At 36.2% G+C, this 22,315-nt stretch overlaps 1 protein-coding gene across 6 annotated transcripts in view; it reads left to right on the forward strand.

Moving 5' to 3' along the window:
• SLC44A5 (solute carrier family 44 member 5) overlaps positions 1 to 22,315 on the forward strand; it is a 521,022-nt gene that overhangs the window by 336,156 nt on the left and 162,551 nt on the right. The gene's annotated exons all lie outside the window — the stretch shown is intronic.

The raw sequence follows: 22,315 nt of genomic DNA on the forward strand, positions 1-22,315 counted from the left end.
GCACTGGCTTCAAGAATTTCTCTTCCTTTGTGCAATCTCATTGCCCCTGAGGTATATAAATAAGTACTTTTACGCGGTGACTTCCGACATTACTTGGATCCCCAATCTTCAAATAAAAGATTATTATATATGTGGTGAGAATGTTAAAAGTCCATTCTATTAGCAATTTTAAAATATGCAATACATTATTATTAACTGTGATCACCATAGCAAGGTGATGGATATGTTAATTAGCTTAACTTAATCTTTCTACAATGTATACATAGAGCAAAACATCACATTGCAACCCGTAAATATACACAATTATTGTTTGTTGATTAAATAAATGTATAAGAAAATATGATCATACATGTACTTTCCTGCCTCTTTTCTCAAAACCCATTTATTGACTCTCATGTACTTTAATTTTACCTACTTAGATGCTGCTGTTTGTTCTCACACTTAGATAGCATTTTACAGTTTCAAAATTCCTTCATATAGATTTTGTTACTTAATCATATGTGATCATATAAGGTAGAAAGGTAGGTAATAGAAACTTTTGTAGAGGCTATTTTGTCAATTTCCATTTGTAATTTTTTAATCTTAGGGGTTGAAATAAAAAGGTAAAAAATGTATCAGCAGATGTTTTTTTCCTACCTTAAAACAAAGTAGAGGTCAAGTCTTTTTTGTGCCATCAGAAGTCTGAATCATTCTGCCTCAAAATGTATCATGGGTCAAAATAATGTTTTTTGCTCAGTATGATCTGAGTTATGTTTTTATTCATATACCTTGTCTTCTCACTTGGAATAAAGTAATTAGGCCTAAAATAAAGCCCTCATCTTTCTGACAAGGTTTATGAGATAAATAAGCTAATGAGGAAAAACACTCCACTTCTGATATAAAGTAGCCCAAGGAGAGAAGTACCACTGAGTGCTGCTTCTGCTTGAATGGACAGAAGTAAAAGAAAGAGGAAAGGTTCAATATAGGATATTGCACTATGCCATTTCCATTCTCCCAGACGAGGTATTACTGGGATAACTCTGCTGAGTCATGGCCCAGGAGAAACTGTTGGTTTTGCATCCACTAAAAGTGCATCTCAGCAGAGGGAAACACTCCCAGATCCTAAGATCTGGGGTGCACTCAGTATTCAGGGGTGAGTGGATAAACTGGCCTTGGATTTCAATTGGGTGGATGATGGCATTTTTGTCTTTTCTTTTTGGTTCATTCACTCCACATTTACACTTCTTTTTAAGAGCCTGATATTAAAGAAAGCTTAACTGTGCTAACAATGTGGGTAAGCTTGGGAGAATTGGAGTATTATTGGTGTTAACCCATAGGACACATTCTTCAACAGCCTTGTGTTCCAAAGAAGCTGAGGCCCACCAAAGCCAGTGGCTCATTTCACTTCCTCTTCTGTTACAGGGAAGGGTTGTCCTCATCCTTTCCAAGGCTCATAGTACCTCTATCAGCATTGCCTCTTCAAAGACTTTGCTCTTGCAATTATCCCCTCTCTGTCTTGCCTACATGTAAATATGCCTTAATACAGCCACCTGAAATTTATTTTTAAAAAATGATCAATTAACCCTTTCATCACGCTAAAACTCAAAAGAATTATTTATAGGCATTGACTCCACTTTTCTCCTATTCTCTCATTAACCCACTCCAACTGGAGTTGTATCTGCGTTACTTCATGAAACAGTTTTTTATCATTTCCACAGACTTCTATCTTGCTCTTCCATTATAGAATTCTTTTCCTCACCTTACTCTCTCTCAGCAGCATTTAGCATGCTCAGCCACTCTACTTTTTTAAACTTTCTTCTTCTGCTTCCATGATACCACACTCTCCTGGGTTTCCTCCTGACTCTCTGATCTCTCCTTCTCTGGCCAGTCGCTCACACTTAAAGTCTGGGTGTTGGAGAGCCCCCAGGATGCATTTTCTCTGACTTTTCTAGGTAATTGTATCTGATCCCATAGTTTTAAATACCATGAATGTGCTGTTAAGTCCTAGATTGACATCTCTAGCCCTGATTGCTCTTTCTTGCCCTGGACTTATTTATTTGACTTTATACCCCACCAAATCTGCTCTTGTGTCTACCTTCCTTTCTCTAATAAGGGCATCACCACTCACCATCTCCACTAAATTGCTTCATTCAAACAACTGTTATTTCTCAGTTAGATACCTACCATTACCTCCTAACTCATTTTTATCTGCAGCTATTACCCTACCCTGGTCTATTCTCCACAAAATAATCAGACAAATCTGTTTATAATTACAGTTCCTATTTTCAAAATCAAGTCGTGAAGTGAGCAAATAAATAACCAACTGCTATTTAAAATGCTCAAACCACAATTCTAATGAGTCAATATTACTTTTTTCATTTATCACATTTTATCTAATTTATAGTACATAAATATCAAACCACAAAAGCAAATATATTAGCCTAACATACAGTATGCCATTTTGGATATTGGCTACTTTGACCCTACCAATTTGATTCTGACATGTCAAAATCTTTATTTATAACCAAACATAAACATATATTACTTTAAAGTATACAGGATAAAGAAGAGTTTTAACCCTTTGTAATAACATAAAACATGATTACATTGTCATATGTATATATATGTATGGGCATATGTGTATGTATACAGAGAGTTTTTTAAATGAGGTATCAATACTTGTTTCATAATAATCCTTCAAATAACACTTCCTTAGCCAAATCAAAGAAAGTTGAGATGGCTTTCCAGCTTTTTTAGGCAAAGATCTGCATGACATGCGAGACAATGAAAACAGTGTTTAGATATTTTTCTATCTTATTCTTTGAATTTCAAATTTTATTTTAGATTCAGAGGGCACATGTGCAGGCTTGTTACAAGAGTATATTGCATGATGTGAGGGTTTGGGATAGAACTATTGAGGTAGAATCTGTCACCCAAATAGTGAGCAGAGTACCCAATAGGTTGATTTTCAACCCTTGTCCCCATCCTCACTCCCATCTTACAGTCCCTAGTGTCTATTGTTCCCATGTTTATGTCTGTATGTACCCAATGTTTAGCTCCCACTTATATGGGAAAATATGCAGTGTTTGGCTTTCTATTTCTGCATCAATTAACTTAGGATGATGGCCTCCACCTACATCCATGTTGCTTCAAAGGACATAATTTCTCTCTTTTTGTGGCTGCACAGTATTCCCTGGTGTATATGTACCGCAGTTTCTTTATCCATTCCACTGTTGATGGGCACCTAGTTTGATTCCATATCTTTGCTATTGTGAATCCTGGTGCAATAAACATACAAGTGCAGGTGTCTTTTTGGTAGAACAATTTCTTTTCCTTTGGATATATACCAAGCAATGGGATTGCTAGGTTGAGCAGTAGTTCTATTTTTGCTTCTTTGAGAAATCTCCAAACTGCTTTCCACAGTGACTGAACTCATTTACATTCCTACCAACAGCATAAAGAGTTCCTTTTTCTCATGTACTCACCAACATCTGTTATTTTTTAACTTTTTTATAATTGCCACTCTCACTGGTGTGAGATGGTATTGCTTTGTGGTTTTGATTTGCATTTCTCTGATGATGCATGATGTGAAGCATTTTTTTCGTTTGTTTCTTGGCCACTTGTATATCTTCTTTTTGAAGTATCTTGTCCACCTTTTAATGGAGTTGTTTTTTACTTGTTTGGTTAAGTTCCTTATAGATTCTGGATATTAGACCTTTGTTGGGTGCATAGTTTGCTATTAATATTTTATCCCATTCTGTCAGTTGTCTCTTTACCCTGTTGATAGTTTCTCTTGCTGTGCAGAAGCTCTTCAGTTTAATTAGGTCCCACTTGTCAATTTTTTTTTTGAGACAGGTTCCCATTCTGTCCCTCAGGCTGAAGTACAGTGGCGTGATCATGGCTCACTGCAGCTTAGACCTTCCTAGGCTCCAGTAATCCTTCCATCTTGGCCTTCTGAGTAGTTGGGACTATGTGCCATGATGCCTGGCTAATTTCTATGTTTTTTGTAGAGATGGGGGTCTCACTATGTTGCCCAGGCTGGTCTCAAACTTCCAGACTCAAGCAATCCACCCATCTTGGCCTCACAAAGTGCTGGGATTACAGGTGTGAGCCACTGTGCCTGGCTTAATTTTTTTTTTGTTGTTGTTAAAATTGCTTTTGTGGACTTAGTTCTAAATTCTTTGCCAAGACCAATGTCTAGAAGGTTATTTCCTAGGTGGTGTTCTAGTATTCTTATAGTTTGAGGTCTTACATTTAAATATTCAATCCATCACGAGTTAAGTTATGTATATGGTGATAGGTAGGAGGTCTAGTTTATTTCTTTTGCATATGGATAGCCAGCTACCACAGCACCATTTATTAAACAGGGAGTCCTTTCCTTATTGCTTATTATTGTTGGCTTTGTTGAAAGTCATTTGGTTGTAGGAGTGCAGCTTTATTTCTGAGTTCTCTATTCTATTCCATTGGTCTATATGTCTGTTTTTATGCCAGTACCATGCTGTTTTGATTACTGTAGCCTTATAGTATAGTTTGAAATTGGGTAATGTGATATCTGAAGTTGGGTAATGTGATGCCAACTTTATTCTTTTTGTTTAGGATACTTTGGCTATTTGGGCTCTTTTTTGGTTTTATATAAATTTTAGATTAGTTTTTTCTAATTCTGTAAAAAATGGTGTTGGTGGTTTGATAGGCATAATGTTGAATCTGTATATTGCTTTGGGCAGTATGGCCATTTAAACAATATTGATTCTTCCAATCTATGTGCAAGGAATATTTTTTCATTTTTTCATTTGATTGTGTCATCTATGATTTCTTTCAGCAGTGTTTGGTAGTTCTCCTTGTAGTTCTCTATTTTACACCATTGGTTAAATGTATTCCTAGGTATTTTATTTTATTTTTGGCTATTGTAAATGGGATTGTATTTTTGATTTGGCTATCAGCTTGAATGTTACTGCTGTACAGAAATGCTACTAGATTTTTACATTGATTTTGTATCCTAAAACTTTACTGAAGTCATTTATTATGTTTAGGAGTCTTTCAAGAGAGTCTTTAGAGTTTTCTTTGTATCGAGTTCTATCTTCAGTGGAGATAGACAATTTTACATATTCTTTTCCTATTTAGATCCGTTTTGTTTTGTTCTCTCACCTGATTGCACTAGCTAGGACTTCCAGTACTATACTGAATAGGAGTGGTGAGAGTGAGGATCCTTGTCTTGTTCCAGTTCCTCAAGGGAAATGCTTCCAGTTTTTTGCTCTTTTAGTATGATGTTGGCTACAGGTTTTTCATAAATTGCTCATTATTTTGAGGTATGCTCCTTTAATGCTTACTTTTGTTAGACATTTGAAGATTTTTAAAAAACTGAGAGTTTTTATTATGAAGGGATATTGGATTTTATCAAAAGCTTTCTTTGCATCTATTGAGATGATCATATGGTCTTTGTTTTTAATTCTGTTGATGTGGTGAGTCACATTTATTGATTCATGTATGTTGAACCAACCTTGCATCCCAGGAATAAAGCCTGATAGATAGGATGAATTAGCCTATTGATGTGCTGCTGGATTTGATTTGCTCATTTTTTTGTTGTTGTTGTTAAGGATTTTTGTGTCTAAGTTCATCAAGGATATTGGCCTGGAGTTTTCTTTGTTTCTTGTGTCTTTGCCAGATTTTGGTATCAGAATGATGCTGGTTTTGTAGAATGAGTTAGGGAGGAGTCTCCTCTCCTTGATTTTTTGGAATAGTTTCAGTAAGACTGGTACCGGCTCTTCTTTATACATCTGGTAGAATTTGGCTGTGAGTTTGTCTGCTACAGGGCTTTTTTTGGTTGGTACATTTTTTGTTACTGGCTCTATTTCAGAATGCATTATTGGCCTGTTCAGTGTTTCAGTTTCTTCCTGATTAAATCTTGGGAGACTATGAATTTACCCATTTCCTCTAGATTTTTTAGTTTGTGTAGATAGATGTATTCATAGTTGTCTCTGAGGATCTTTTGTATTTCTATGGGATTGGTTGTAATTTCACCATTGTTGTTGGCATTGTGCTCATTTGGATTGTCTCTCTTTTTTTCTTTTTTAATCTAGCTAGTAGTCTATTGGCATTATTTGTTTCTCCTTTCAAATAACCAATTTTTTGTTTTGTTGATCCTTTTTAATGAATTTTGGCATCTCAATGTCAATTAGTTCTCTTCTGATTTTAGTAATTTATTTTCTTCTGCCAGCTTTGGGATTAGTTTGTTCTTGTTTTTCTAGTTCCTCTAAGTGTGATATTAGATTGTTAATTTGAGATTTTTCTAACTTCTCAATATAGGTATTTAGTGCTATAAACTTTCCTCTTAACACTGCTTTTGCTGCATCCCAGAGATTTTGCTATGTTGTGTCTCTCTTTTCATTTATTTCAAAGAATTTTTTTATTTCATTAATTTTGTTGGTTACCCAAAAGTCATTCAGGAGCTTGCTTTTCATGTAGTTGTGTGGTTTTGAGAAATCCTCTTGGCATTGATATATATTTTTATTCCACTGTGGTCTGAGAATATGTCTGGTATGATTTCAGTTTTTTAAAATTTATTGAGACTTGCTTTATGGCCAAGAATGTGGTTGATCTTAGACTATATTCCATATGCAGATGAGAAGAGTGTATATTCTATGGTTGTTGGGTAGTATCTTATAGATGTCTTTTAGGTCCAGTTGGTCAAGAATTGAATTTAGTCCAGAATTTCTTTGTTAGTTTTCTGCCTCGATGATCTAACACTCTTAGTTAGGGTATTGAGGTTCTCCATTATTATTGGATGTTTAAGTCTTTCCATAGGTGTAGAAGTACCTGTTTTATGAATCTGAGTGCTCCAATGTTGAGTGCATATATATTTAGGACAAATATGTCTTTTCTGTTTAAATGAACTCTTTATCATTATGTAATACCCTTTTTTTGTCTTTTTTTCTGTTGTGAGTTTAAATCCTGTTTTATCTCATACAAGAATAGCCACTCCTGCTCTTTTTCATTTCATGTTTATTTGATAGACCTTTTTCTATCCCAAAAGTCATTCAGGAGCAATGAGCCTATAGGTGTTGTTGCACATGATATGTGTCTCTTGAAGACAGAGAAAGGTTGGGTCTTTTTTTTAAAAGAAAAATCCAGTTTGCCACTCTATGCCTTTTAGTGGGGTGTTTAGGCCACTTATATTCAAGGTTAATATTGATATGTGAGGTGCTTTTTTTTTTTTTTTTAAGACGGAGTCTCGCTCTGTTGCCCAGGCTGGAGTGCAGTGGAGCGATCTCAGCTTACTGCAAGCTCTGCCTCCCGGGTTCGTGCCATTCTCCTGCCTCAGCCTCCCAAGTAGCTGGGACCACAGGTGCCCGCCACCACGCCTGGCTAATTTTTGTATTTTTAGTGGAGACGGGGTTTCACCATGTTAGCCAGGATAGTCTTGATCTCCTGACCTCGTGATCCACCCACCTCGGCCTCCCAAAGTGCTGGGATTACAGGCATGAGCCACCGCACCTGGACGATATGTGAGGTTTTGATCCTGTTGTGATGTTGTTAGCTGGATACTTTGTAGTCTCAATTGTGTAGTTGTTAGCTGGATACTTTGTAGTCTGTGTAGTTGTTTTTTATAGGTTCTGTGGACTATGTACTTATGTGTTTTTGTGGTAGCAAGTATTATTCTTTTATTTCCATGTTTAGAACTCTTTAAGTGTCTCTTATAAAACTGGTCTAGTGGTAATGAATTTTCTTAGTGATTGCTTGTTTGGAAAAAATTGTCTTTCTCCTTCTGTTATGAAAATTAGTTTGGTGAGATACAAAATACTTGGTTGGAATTTCTTTTCTTCAAGAATGCTAAAAATAGGCCTCCATGTCTATTCTGGCTTGTAAGGTTTCTGCTGAGAAATCCACTGTTCACCTGATGGGGTTCCCTTTGTAAGTGATATGACCCTTTTCTACAGTTGCCTTTAAGGTTTCTTTTCTTGTTGACTTTGAAAATTCTGATGATTATGTGTCTTGAGGAAGGTCACCTTGTATAATGTCTCACAAAGATTCTCTGAATTTCTTGAACTTACATGTCAACTTCTTTAGCAAAATTGGGGAAATTGTTGTGGATTGTATCCTCAGATATGTTTTCCAAGTTGCTTACTCTCTCTTCTCTCTCAGACATGCCAGTGAGTCACACGTATAGTCTCTAGAGGCTTTGTCCATTTTTAAATTATTCTTTTTTATTTGTTTTTGTCTGACTGAGTTGATTTGGAAGACTGATCTTCAAGCTCTGAAAATTCTTTCCTCAGCTTGGTCTAATCTGTTATTAAGACTTTCAGCTGTATTTTGAAATTTCTATAGTGAAATTTTCAATTCCAGAAGTTGAGTTTGGTTCTTACTTAAAATGGCTCTGTAGTCTTTCGATACTTGGATCATTTTTTGAGCTTTCTTGGATCAGGTTTTAATTTTCTCTTGAATCTCATTGAGCTTTCTTGGCCATCCATATTCTGAATTCTATGTCAGTTGTTTCAGACATTTCAATCTGGTTAGGATCCATTGCTGGAGAGATAGTGCAATCCTTTAGAGGTAAGGAAACACTCTGACTTTTTAAATTGCTAGAGTTCTTGCACTGATTCCTTCTCATATGAGGGGGCCAGTATTTCTTTTTGAAATTGCTGTCATTTGGATGGGACTTTTTGTTTTTATAATAATTTTTATGTTTGACTGTGGTGTATGTTGTGTATAGTACTGGCTTCATTTCTATGTGCTTTTAGAGGGCCAAGGCTCTGTAGAGTTCCTCAGTTGTGGATCCTTTCCTGCATGGGTCTCCAGGCATTGAGTGCTGAAGGGATGTATTTTTGCTTGCTGGTGTGATTCAGGTTGCAATCCAGTAGATAATGCTTAAGAGTCAGGGCTGGCAGATAGGCTCTTAGCCACATGCCTCTTGTGTGTTTCAGTGCATGTGCAGCAGTGCTCTGGGGAGGAGAATGGGGGGCAAAAGATGACTTCCTCACCAAGTTTGTCCACAGGCCTTAGTGGAGTCCCCTGCAGTTACTGGCATCTTTTCCTTAGCATCAAGTGGGGCTTTGGTGGACTACCTTCTCCACACCTTCTTAGGTGTGGTCTGTGCCAAGTGTTAGGTCACCAGGAGACCCACAATTTCCTGGAGACCTACTGGTCCTCTAAGCCTGGCAGAGTCCAAGGAGGTTGTGAGGTATGTCTGCAGGTAGTCTGGTGATTCAGTGAGTCAAGAGTGGAGGATCCTGAGGGAGAGTGGTGGTACCACAGGTATTCAGCTTGTGTGTGGACTGTGGCCAGGGATTTTAGCCCAGAGGATGATTGTGGGACCTGCTCAGCTTGCACTCCTTCTACTGGGTCTCCCTCTGATGCCTGCGTAAGAACAGGCCCAACCAGCTAGACTTGTCCCAAGCCTTCTGCATTCAGGTCACTTGCTGTTCCAAAATGTTCTAGGCTGCAGGGCTCCTTGGGGCAGAAGCTGCAGCTAACAGGCTACACCCTTTCTGGACTGGTCTGGTGGCGGGAGGGATGACCAGCTCCCATGCCACCACATGAGCACACGCCACACTCCCTCAGTGTTCTGAGAGTGGGGGCTCCTCCCCAACCTGAGCTCAGGCCACAGATCTCAGCTTGATGCCCCTGGGTAGTGTGCTTGAATCCTGGGGGGTAGGGACTGGGCCAGTAGTTTTGTCCTCTGAACCCTCAGGGTTGAGTGCCAGCTGTGCTGGGGGAGTTTAACTCCTCCTAGACAGCTGGCAAAACACTCAGGTGGGGCAGCAGAGGCTGTGCTGTGGGCAACCTCCTGCAGGAGTAGCCAGGCAGGTTGTCTTAGGAGGGACTGGTGGACAAGGCAGCGTGTGGATCAGATGTGCCCTGCTCCTGCAGGAAAGGCAGCCTTGCTCTCTCCTGGCCCAACAGTCAGCAGGAGCTACAGTCACTCAGAGCAAGATGGAGAGCCTTGTGGGATAAATGCCTGAAGTCACGTTTTGTTGCTGCTGCACCACGTGCCACCTTGAAACCCTCAGGGCTCTATGCAGGTTCAATCTCTGCCTCTGTCTGGTCTCTGAGAAGTTCCTCCTGCCAATTCAAATGTCTGTGGGGGTAATGGGATCTCTTGTCTCTAGGATCCCAGAGGGTTGTATTTGGGATGTCGTGCCTTGGAGTTCCTTTACTCACCCCTTCCTTAGGACCTGTTGAGGGCCAGGAGCTGGTCTTGGTGCTCGGTGACTCCATGCAGGCTTCCCAGTTTCCTCCCTCTTTTGCCACAATGTCTGTCACCTCCCTATCAATTTTTGGTGTTTTCTCTCAAAATATTTTTTCAAAGTATAATGGTTTACTCTACATTTTGGTTTCTGTTGGTGAGGGAGGCCTTTCCCAGCTGCATCTAGTCAGCCATCTTCTAGATCTTTTTCTTGATTCTGACACTTTGACCTAATTTAAATGTTGACCTGAGGATATTTTGACTCTGCTTCTAAATACCAATATTCAGATTTATACCATCATCAATGAATTCAGGTCAATAAAGAGTTCTTACATTTTTTGAAGTAAAATCTATGAGTTTGATTCCTTAATTTTTTGTATAGCAGTGTTAAACTATGGTTTTATTCTTTTTTATTCTACTAAACTTCATTGGACTGAATGTCAATTTAAAAACAAAGATTTGATTTAGTGATTATGTTTTATCTACATTGTTTGAACAACCAAAGCTATTTCATTAAATATTTTTGTGGTCATTATTTCTCCCTAATACAATTTTCCAATGTCAAATTTTAAAGGAAGATATAATTCTTTTATCAATTTTTGGTCAGTAAACATTACCATGAAAAGTTTAGCTAATGTCAATTCTATTTTCTGTTAATAATTTCTCTGAAGGTTTCATTTCTTCCAAGGTCAATTTTTGCAGTTTTCTGATTTACTAACAATATGTGATTCTTTAACCCATTTTGACCATTGTTCAGCTAACTTTTACAAAGAAAAAATTCACTTCACTATATGTACATGTCATTAGAATTGCTAGTTTTATTTTGTCATGATGATTTCCTCCTAATCTTGTTTTGCTTGAGTAAAGTTGTATTTTATGTTGAATATCCTCAGTGTCAGAATGCCAGGATTAAAATATTCTCCCATAATCTTAATTACTCTTTATTTTTTCCTCTCAATCTGCATGTGAGTGTTAGCCAGAGTTATAACAATTAAAAATTATTGCTAAATCAGGTTTGACTTAATATAGAAATTCCAGAAAGCCTAAAGGCATCTGGGGAAAAGTAAGTGTAAATTTAAGGAAAAAGGGCAAATTGTTTATTTAGGTAAAACATTTTACCTGCATTTGATCTCTGACTCACTGGGCAAAAGCTCTTTCCTTACCCTGAAGGTTTTTGTTTTTTTTTTTTCTTGAGACAGAGTCTCACTCTGTCACCCAGGTTAGAGTGCTGTGGCATGATCTTGGCTCACTGCAGCTTCTGCCTCCCAGGTTCAAGCGATTCTCCTGTGTCAGCTTCCCAAATAGCTGGAATTACAGGCACGTGCCAACATGCCTGGCTAATGTTTGTATTTTTAGTAGGGACGGGGTTTCACCCAATTGACCAGGCTGGTCTTGAACTCCTGCCCTTAAGTGATCTGCCCGCCTCGGCCTCCCAAAGTGCTGGGATTACGGGCATGAGCCACTGCGCCCAGCTACCTTGGAGCTTTTATATACCTTGTCAATCCAACCTGGCTTTTTCTTTCTGGCAGGATGAACTACCTCTTAGCACAAAGTATTGCAATCAACTGTTCCTCACCTGTGTGAAAAACAGCCTTTAGAAGGTTGAACTAAATAAAAAAATATATAATCTCACACTTTTAAATAGGTGGGCCTTCATTTTAGCTTTTCGTAGGTTAGTCTAAAGTAATAGAAATGAATATATCTTTTATTGATTAGCTGGAAATAATTTAGACTCTCTGTTTATCTCTTTCAAATTATTAAAAACAGATAAAGTGGCTACTCTGGGATGGATCTGATTTTATTTCTCCACTGTTTTTCATTTTTTGATTTTTTAATTTTTCATTTTCTTAATTTTCTTGATAATCAGGAAAGGCTGAATATTATGCTCTGTAGAAAGCTACTTGGGTCTTTGGATATGTTGATGTGACTACAAAAATAACAATAAAAATAGTTTACAGCACTCACTATGAGTTGGACACTATTCTTACTGCTTTACATATGCTAACTCAATGTATCTAAAACCCCTTTGAGGATGGTTCTATTTCTCCTATTTTATAGATGAGGAAACTGAGACATAGAGAAGTTAAGTAACTTGTGCAGATAAACACAGTAACAATTGAACACAAACTGCATGAAGTTTTCTATTTTAAAAATACTTTATATCTTGTTTTTAATTAAAAATAAATTTTGATTCCCTGCCTTAGCAAATGGGGTGAATGTATAATTTCCCATTGACACATCCTTGCTGCACATAAAGAGATGGAGAGATGGAACATGAAGTTTGAAGTATGTGATAAAACTGGAGTCCAGCCCCTTTATTTGCTTTGTACCTAGCAAACCCAACAGGAAAACTGAGGAGTTTTCTCTGTATGAGATGAGAGCATTGTCCCAATCCTTCTCCTCACTCCTCTTTCTTAATATGCTTCTTAGTTTAGATCTTCCCTGTAGCACATGTACGTTGTTTCATGCAACCAGTAAAACTGAACATATTATTAAAGAGTTTGTAGGGATAAACTGCAATAAGTAGAAATTTACTAAATGCTCAGTTTTACAACTACTTACAGCAGGAAATTACATTTTTCTCCTGTTGCTGATTTTCTCCATCTCTCTGACACCCCTGACTCTTCTCATTAGCCTACCATATACCCACTCTGATCCCGTATCAAAGTTACCCTCTTTGGTGATACTCAGTTTCCTGTTTGATTCTGCAGGACATCATACACTTGTGAGTTTTTGTGGAATGTTTTGAGTACAACCAGTATATAATATCTGCTAGGAATGCTCTGGTTTATGCTCCAGGAATTTTGTTACTTCCATCTTTTCTCTACAGCCTTTGAGATTGACTTTGTAGTTCACTGAGAGGTCCAAAATACTTATTCTACATAAATTGCCTGGAAGAGGTCACCTCCAGGTATTTGTATGCACACACTACTGGGCGTCTTTGCAATAAGAAACTGTGGTTGGAAATATTCTGATCACTATGCTACCCAAGCCTGAGTCTGTCTCAGTAGTTAAGGAGATGAAAGAAGTTATAAAGCAGTTTGAAGTGGAAAAAATTATTTTAACTGGAAAAATTTCAATAAACAAATTACTAAATTGATATTCTTCTTTCTAAAATAGTTATTTTTATATGTAGATAGGTATAAGTTTATGTTACAGCATATGGGAACAAAAAACCCAGAAATTGTTTATTTCCTCCTAGAACTAAAGGATAGTCTAGAATATTAGCTTTAGATGCTTGACATTCTTTGCCAGGTTCCAGGCCTGGCTTAAAGCCAGAGGATGGAGGATGAGGAACATAATTTTCCTATTCATTGAATAAAGTTCTTAGTTCAGTCAGAACTACTCTTAGCGGAAAAGCCTAACCTATTCAAATAATTTTATTTTCAAACATAAATGAATGGTATCTTAATGGCGTAGAACCTTCTGAGAAAACTGGATTGCATACATGGTAATCCATGATTGGGGCTAGAGAAGATGAGCTGTAAGCAGTAAGTTATAAGGCCAAGCAATGGGAAAACTTCCAGCTGGAAACCTGGTAATTGGTTGAACTGTTTCATCTTTGTTTTTTATTCTTTTGGTGAAGTTTTACTTTTTCTTTCCTTATAAACTTAACTAACATCTTCAGTTACTAAAAAAGTTTTTATTTTTATATTGAAGAAATGAAAGAACCACATTTAATAGAAAATGTAAAAATAGATTTAATAAATTATGATTTTTATTTTAAATAAACATTTAACTCTGTGCCAAAAGTATTGCTATGAAAATAAGAATCAACCTCTATTTGGAGACATTTACATTTTTCCCCAAATTAAATAATAATACTCTATCAAAATGAAATTTCTATCATGACATTTTTATGGAATGTATGTATCTCTCATGAATCACAGCTATCATCTCAATTTTGTCATTGCACTGAAAAGAACATGCATTCTTTCTTCTCCTCACCTCAGGAACTCGTAAAAGTACTAATCATCCTGAAAAATAAAAATGCAATAGATAGCATTATTTTTAAATTTCTCTGATACTATATGGAGTAGATTCTTTATTTTGTATGAAAGTATGTAAATAGTAAGAAGAAGCCAGGAGCAGTGGCTCACACCTGTAATCCCAGCACTTTGTGAGGCTGAGGAAGGAGGATAGCTTGAGGCCACAATTTCGAGACCACCCTGGGCAACAAAACAAAACCCTGTCTCTTCAAAAAATTAAAAAAAAAAAAATAGCCAAGTGTAGTGGTGTGCACCAGTAGTCATAGTCATAGCTACTCAGGAGGCTGAGGCAGGAAGATTCCCTGAGCCCAGGAATTGGAGGCTGCAGTGAGTTATGGATTATGGCACTATATTTCAGCCTGGGAGTGACAGAGTGAGAACCTGTCTTTAAAAAAAAAAATGTGAGAAAGAGAGAGCGAATCACTTTTTGCTTTCTTTGGATGTCTTCCACAAAACCAGAAAAATAAGAGAGATGTATACCTGCTAGGAAAATTTCTGTTGGACTTTGATGATGTTGATACATTTTAATATGTATTTAATTGGTTAGTACACTTAATGTTTTATACATAAACTTCCTTCTTGAATAGATCATGACAGAAGTGAAAACAGTAAACATGCAGAACATTCTCATAGTTGCGTATGCGTCATGAAGGAGTTCCCCTTGACAATAATAGACATTTCTTAGGATATATTTCAGAACACCAAGATTTGATTTGGAGCATTCAGAATACCAATTTGAGTGTGGTGTGTGTGTGTGTGTGCATGCACATTTTAAAGAGACAGAGAGAGCAAAATCAATTTTATTGTTATGATCTGAAGGTACCTATTAAAGTAGACTTTATAAACATATCTTCAAGAAATATTGAGTTAATGCCACCTAAGTCAAAGCCAAAGTGTATTAGGTAAGTATTTACTTAACAAATACAGTCAACCTTTGGTACTTACGGGTTCTGCACCTGCAGATTTAGCCAACTGTGGATCAAAAACACAGTATTTGTGGGATGCAGAACCCACAGATATAGAGGGCAGACTTTTTGTATTCATGCGTTTTGCAGAGTCAACTGCAGGACTTAAGCGTCTGTGGATTTTGTTATAACAGAAATGTTCTAGAAACAATCCTCTGTGGATATCAAGGAACAACTGTAATTACTCAATTCTGTGATTATGATAAGAACTTTATACTGATTGATCAGATCATCTTGTAAAATGTGATATTTATGAGTGTTTTTTTAATTGGTTGCTTTGTCAGATAGTTCTGATTAAAGCAAATTTCTCTGTAATATTGATATTCTTTTCTAATACCTGGCCTAGTGATGTGAGGCCAGCCTGAATAAATATTGACAAAAAATCATTAGCTATTTGTTAAATGTTTAGAAACTGTTAAGTGCTCTTTTCCAAAAACAATCAATGTATTCCTTAACCATAGAGAATGTGGTATAAAAATGCAACACAGGGGTGACGTCAGTGATTTGGTGGCATGGGAGGTCTCCTTTCATATTCTCCCAACTCCAACAATAATTTCTCAGCCATTTATGGGAAAAAATGCCTTTGTGGGAGCTATGGGATCCAAGTAAGTGATTATAAGCTCTGGTAGACCCTAAGACTGATGACAGCTCTTTTGAGAAGGCAGGCCTGTGCCCAGGTGGCAGGCTCACTGATGGTGACCTTGGCTACAAACCTGGAAACAGCTCCATCCCCCTATGGACTCTGCTACAGCCCCATTTGGCCTTAGTCCTGCCACCAGCACCATCCACCAAGGGACGCACGAGGAACCACATCTGTCCCTGCTTCAGGTAACAGGCCTGCTGAAACTGGTCCTGACTGTGAACTCTGAAGCAGTACGTGACCCAACTCCAGGTCCTCTGAGCCATGATCCAGGAGCAGTCCTGTCTGATGAATAATGCAACAGGAATGACCCAGCAGGAGCCACACCTGTCCACAAACCTGTTAATAGGCCCACCTTCTGCAGATCCAACTGTGGATCCTGAAGCATATGATCCTTGTCTCAATGCCAACTTTACTGACCAAGGTATCAGAGACAGTCTCATCTGCTTAGGGACCCCATAGGAGATATGCCTACCTAAGCCCCCTGACAACAGACCTACCAATCACAGATCCCACTGTGGACCCAGCAAGAACTATGTGACCCAGCTTCAACCTCACTGAACCGAAATTCCAGAGGCAATCCCATTATCCTGGGGACCTAACAGGAGAAGGTATTTACTTGCTGAAAGTGGTTGTAAAGACTGAAAGAGGTCTTTATCTCTTCCAGTGCTCAGCTACCAATGCAAGGCTACCTGGATTACAAACAATTAAGCAAACATGACACTGCCTAAGGAAACTAACAAAGCTCTAGTAACTGACACCAAGGAAATGATGATCTACAAATTATCTGACAAAGAATTCAAAATAATCATCTTAAAATGGCTCAATGGGATGTAAGATAACATAGATAGATAATTTTTTAAAAATCATAAAAACAGAGCATTAACACAATGAGAAGTTTAATAAGAAACAGAAACTATAAAAATAACCAAACAGAAATCTAGGAGCTAAAAAATACAATGACAGAACTGAAAAATTTAATAGAGAGCATAAACAGCAGACTCAGTCATGCAGAAGAATCAGCAAACTCAAATATAGCTCATTTGAAATTACCTGGTTAGAGGAACAAAAAGAAAAAAGAATGAAAAAGAGTGAAAAAAGCATACAGCGCCTATGGCACATCATAAAACAAACAAATAAATTCATTATAAGAATTTCATAACAAGAAATGAGAGAAAAGGGAAGGAAGATTGTTTAAATAAATAATGGCTGAAAACGTCCCAAATCTTGACAGCAATATGGGACTACAAATTCATAAAGCTTAAAGGTCCCCAAGAAAGGTCAACTAAAATAATTTCTGAATATTCTTGAATATTCTAATCAAATTGTCAAAAGTCAGACAAAAGGAGTACTGTGAAAGCAGCAAGAGAAAAATGACTCATCACACACAAGAGAACTTTAATGAGGCTGCCAATGGGTTTCTTAACAGAAATCTTGCAGGCTAGGAGAGTATGGGATTATATATTCAAAAGGCTGAAAAAAAAGCTCCAAAAATGCTACACCTAGAGAAGTTTTCCTTCAGAAAGGGAGAGATGAAGACATTCTCAAACAAATAAAAGCTGAGGGACTTCATCACCACTAGGACTGCCTTAAAAGAAATGTTAAAAGGAGTTCTTCAAGTTAAAATGAAATGATATTAAGTAAAAATATGAAAACACATGAAAGTATAAAACTAACTGGTAAAGGCAAATTCAGAATATTCTAATATTTTAATGGTGGTGTGTAAATCACTTTTGACTCTAGTATAAAAGAAAAAAGACTAAGGTATTAGAAATAACTATAGCTACAATATTTGTGAAAGAATAGTTATATCTTTTATATTGTATATTCATTCACAGAAAATATAAAGTGTGATATCAATAGCATACAGGTGAGAGTAGTGAAGTAGAAGTATAGAGATTTATATGTAATTGAAGTTGCTATCAGCTTAAAATAGACTGTTATAACTATAAGATATACATTTAACCCCCCTGGTAACAACAGAGGAAAAAAACCTCTAGCAGATAAATAAAATAGAATGAGAACAGAACAAAGTATACTGCTAGAAAATATTAACAAACTACAAATAAAAAGAACAAGAACTCATTTTTTATGGCTGCATAGTATTCCATGGAGTGTATGTACCATATTTTCTTTATCCAGTCTATCATTGATGGGCATTTAGGTTGATTCCATGTCTTTGTTATTGTGAATAGTGCTGCGATGAACATAAATATACGTGTGTCTTTATAATAGAATGATTTATATTCCTTTGGGTATATACCCAGTAATGGGATTGCTGGGTTGAGTGGCATTTCTGTCTCTAGATCTTTGAGGAAACATGGATGGAGCTGGAGGCCATCATCCTTAGCAAACTAATGCAGGAACAGAAAACCAAATACCATGTGTTCTTATTTATAAGTTGGAGCTAAATGATAAGAACACTTAGGCACATAGAGGAGAACAATATACACTGGGGCCTACCAGAGGGCAGAGGGTTGGAGGAAGGAGAATATCAGGAAAAATAACTAATGGATACTAGGCTTAACACCTGGCCGATGAAATAATCTGTACGGCCAACCCCCTTGACACACATTTGCCTATGTAACAAACCTGCACATCCTGCACATGTACCCCTGAACTTAAAATACAAGTTAAAAAATAAAAATAAAAGAAATCCTGTGTTATTCAAATGTAAAAAAAAGATAGCAAGAGAAGAAGGAAACAAAGGACAAAGGAAACACATAACCTTCATAAAACAATGAACAAAATGGCAACTTTTTGAAAGTCCTAACTTGTCAACTTTAAATGTAAATAGATTAAATTATCCAATCAAAAGCCACAATTCATGAACAAAATAAGTTTGACAAAAATAGAAATAATTATAAATAAGAAAAATCCTAGAAATAAAAATACAATAAGTGAACAAAAAAATTTAGTAGAGAACTTCAGTAGCAGGCTTCATAAATCATAATAAAGAATCAGTGAGCTCCATGACAGGATATTGGAAATTATCCAGTCAAAGGAACAAAAAGAGAAAAGAATAAAAAAGAATGAAGAAGGCCTATGGGAGTTACGGGAAACCATCAAGAGAACTAAACTTTGCGTAGTAGGTGTTTAGAAGGAGAAGGGAGAGAAAAGGCCAACAAAGCATTTTTAAGGAACTATTGAGTGAAAATTTCTCAAATCTTGGGAAAACACCACCATCCAGGTATAGGAAGCTGATATGGTTGGAATCTGTGTTCCCACCAAAATCTCATGTTTTAATTATAATTTTCAGTGTTGGAGGTGGGGCCTGGTGGGAGATGATTGGATCATGGGGCATATCTCATGAATGGTTTAGCATCATCCCTCTTGTTACTGTCCTCATGATAGTGAGTGATTTCTCATGAGATCTTGTCATTTAAAAGTGTGTAGCAACAAGCCCTTACTCTCTCTTGCTCTTGCTCTGGCCATGTGATGTTCCTGTTGCACCTTCACCTGCCACCATGGTTTTAAGTTTCCTGAGGCCTCCCCAGAAGCTGAGCAGATGCCAGCAGCATGATTCCTGTACAGCCTGCAATAATGGTAAATTCTTTTCTTTATAAATTACCCAGTCTCAGGTATTTCTTTATAGCAATGCAAGAATGGTCTAATACAAAAGCTTAGATCTCTGCAATCAAATTCAAACCAAATTCATAATAAAATCTTCTAAAATCAAAGACAGTAATTCTGAAAGCAGCAAAATACAAAAGATATGCCACATACAAGTAAGTCCCAATATATCTGTCAGCAGATTTCTTAGCAAAAGCGCTGCAGACAAGGAGAAGTAGGATGAATATTCAAAGTACTGGGGGGAAATAACTGCCAAGTAAGGATGCTTTATCTGGTAAAGCTGTCCTTCAGGAATGAGGAACACAAAAGCTTTCCCAGGCAAACAAAAACTAAGAAAATTAATCACCACTAAGCCTTCTTAATAGGAATTTCTAGGGAAAGTTCTTTAAGCTAATATGAAAGACTAATTAACAACATAAAACACATGAAAGTACAAAAGTCAATCAAATAAGTAATAAATAATTATATTCCAAATATTCTGATATTGTAAGGGTGGTGTGGAAAGCAATTTTATCTCTAATATGAGAGGTAAAACACAAAACTATTAGCAACAACTACAGGTACAATAAATTGTGGAGAAATACAAATCACAAAAAGGTGTACATTTTGAAGTCAATATCATAAAATATAGGGAGGTGAGTATAAATATAGAATTTTTGTATGCAATTAGAATTAAGATGTCAGATTAAAACAGCCTAAATATAAAATATTTTATATAAGTTTCATGGTAACCACAAATTAAAAACCTAAAGTAGTTTCACAAAACAGAAAGAAAAGATTCAAAGCATACCACCACAGAAAACCACCAAACCACAAAAAAGACAAGAAAGAAACAAAGAATCTACAAAACAACCAAAAAAACCTTTAAAATGGCAATAATAAATCCTTACCTATTAATAATTCCTTGAATGTAAATAGATTAAATTATCCAATCAAAAGACAGAATGACTGGTTGGGTTAAAAAAATAAGACCCAACTCTATACTGCCTACAAGAGACTTACTTTACTAGTAAAGACACACATAGAGTGAAAAGTGAAAAGATAGAAAAATTTATCCATGCAAATGGAAACCAAATGAGAGCAGGGGTAGCTATGTTTATATCAGGCAAAATAGACTTAAAGTTACAAACTTTAAAAAGAGACAAAGATATGATTAAAAGGCCAATTTATCAAGAGGATATGCAAATTGTAAATATATATGCACCCAACCTAAATATATAAAGCAATTAAATGAACTGAGGGAAATATAGACTGCAATACAATAATATTATGGGACTTCAATATGCCACTTTCAACAATGGACAAATCATCTAGATAGAACATCAAAAAGAAAACACTGGACTTGTACTTATACTCACTTGGACTTATACTCACTCCCCTTACACTTTAGATCAAATGGACCTAACAGATATCTAAAGAACATGCAGTCCAACAGGATTAGGATACATACTCTTTTCAAGGGTATATTAAACATTCTCCAAGGTAGATCATATTTTAGGTCACAAAACAGGTCTTACATTTAAGAGGAGTGAAATCATAACAAGTATCTTTTCTGTTCACAATGGTACAAAACTAGAAATCATAAAAGAATGAATTTCAGAAAATATAAAATATGTGGAAATTAAACAACATGCTCATGAATAACCAATGGGTAATTGAGTATCAATAGTCAAGAGGAAATAAAAAAGGAAGTCAAGAAATGCCTTGATACAAACGAAAATGAAAACAATGTATAGAAACTTATGGGATGCCCCAAAAACAGTTCTAAAAGGGAAATTCATAGCAATAAATGCCTATATCCAAAAAGAAGAGAGTTCAAATAAACAATCTAACATCTGACTTCACAAAAGTAGGAAAAGAAGAACAAAATAAGCCTCAAGTTAGTAGAAGGAAGAAAATAATGAAGATCAGAGCATAAATAAATGCGAGACTAGAAAAACAATAGAAAAAAATCAATGAAACGAACATTTTTTTAAAAAAACAAGTCAACAAAACCTTAGCTAGATTAAAAAAGAGAGAAGCCTCAAATAAATAAAATCAAACATGAAAAGAGAACATTATAACTGATAACCACAGAAACACAAAGGATCATAAGAAACTGCTATGAATAATTATATGTCAACAAATTGGATAACCTAAAAGAAATAAATTCCTAGACACATACAATCTACCAAGACTGAATCAAGAATAAATAAAAAATCTGAATAGACCGATAATAAGTAAGGAGATTTAATCAGTAACAAAATGTCTTCCTCTAAGATCAGGGATAAAATAAGAAAAACTAATACTGATTCTTCACAAACTGTTTCAAAAAATTGAAGTTAATGGAATACCTCCAAACTCACTTTACAAGGCCAGCATTAACCTGATAAAAAGCCAGACAAGGACACCTCAGAAAAAGAAAATTACAGGCCAATATCTCTGATAAACATAAATGCAAAAATTCTCAACAAAATACTAGCAAATTGAATTCAACAAAACATCAAAACAATTATGCACCATGATCAAGTGGGATTTATCTTTGGGATACAAGGATGATTCAACATATGCAAATAAAAAATTGTGATACCCTACATTAACAGAATGAAGCACAAAAACTAAATGATTATCTCAATAGATGCACAAAAGCGTTTGACAAAATTCAACATCCTATTATGATAAAAACTCTCAACAGATTAGGTATAGAGGAAATGTGCCTCAACACAATAAAGGCTGTATATCATAAGCCCACAGCTAACATACTGTGAAAGTTTCAATAGTGAAACTAACATACTGTGAAGTTTTCAATAGTGAAAACTTGGAAGCTTTTCCTCTAAGATCAGGGATAAAATAAGAATGCTCACTCTTATGACTTCTTTTCAACATAACTCTAGAAGTCCTAGATCAAGCAATTAAGCAACAGAAAGAAATAAAAGGCATCCTAATAGGAAAAGAAGAAGTGAAATTGTCTGCTTGCTAATGACATGATCTTATATATATAAAATAGGAA

The sequence above is a fragment of the Gorilla gorilla genome, chromosome 1 (genome assembly GCF_029281585.2).
Source record: "Gorilla gorilla gorilla isolate KB3781 chromosome 1, NHGRI_mGorGor1-v2.1_pri, whole genome shotgun sequence".
In the NCBI taxonomy this organism is placed as follows: Eukaryota; Metazoa; Chordata; class Mammalia; order Primates; family Hominidae; genus Gorilla; species Gorilla gorilla.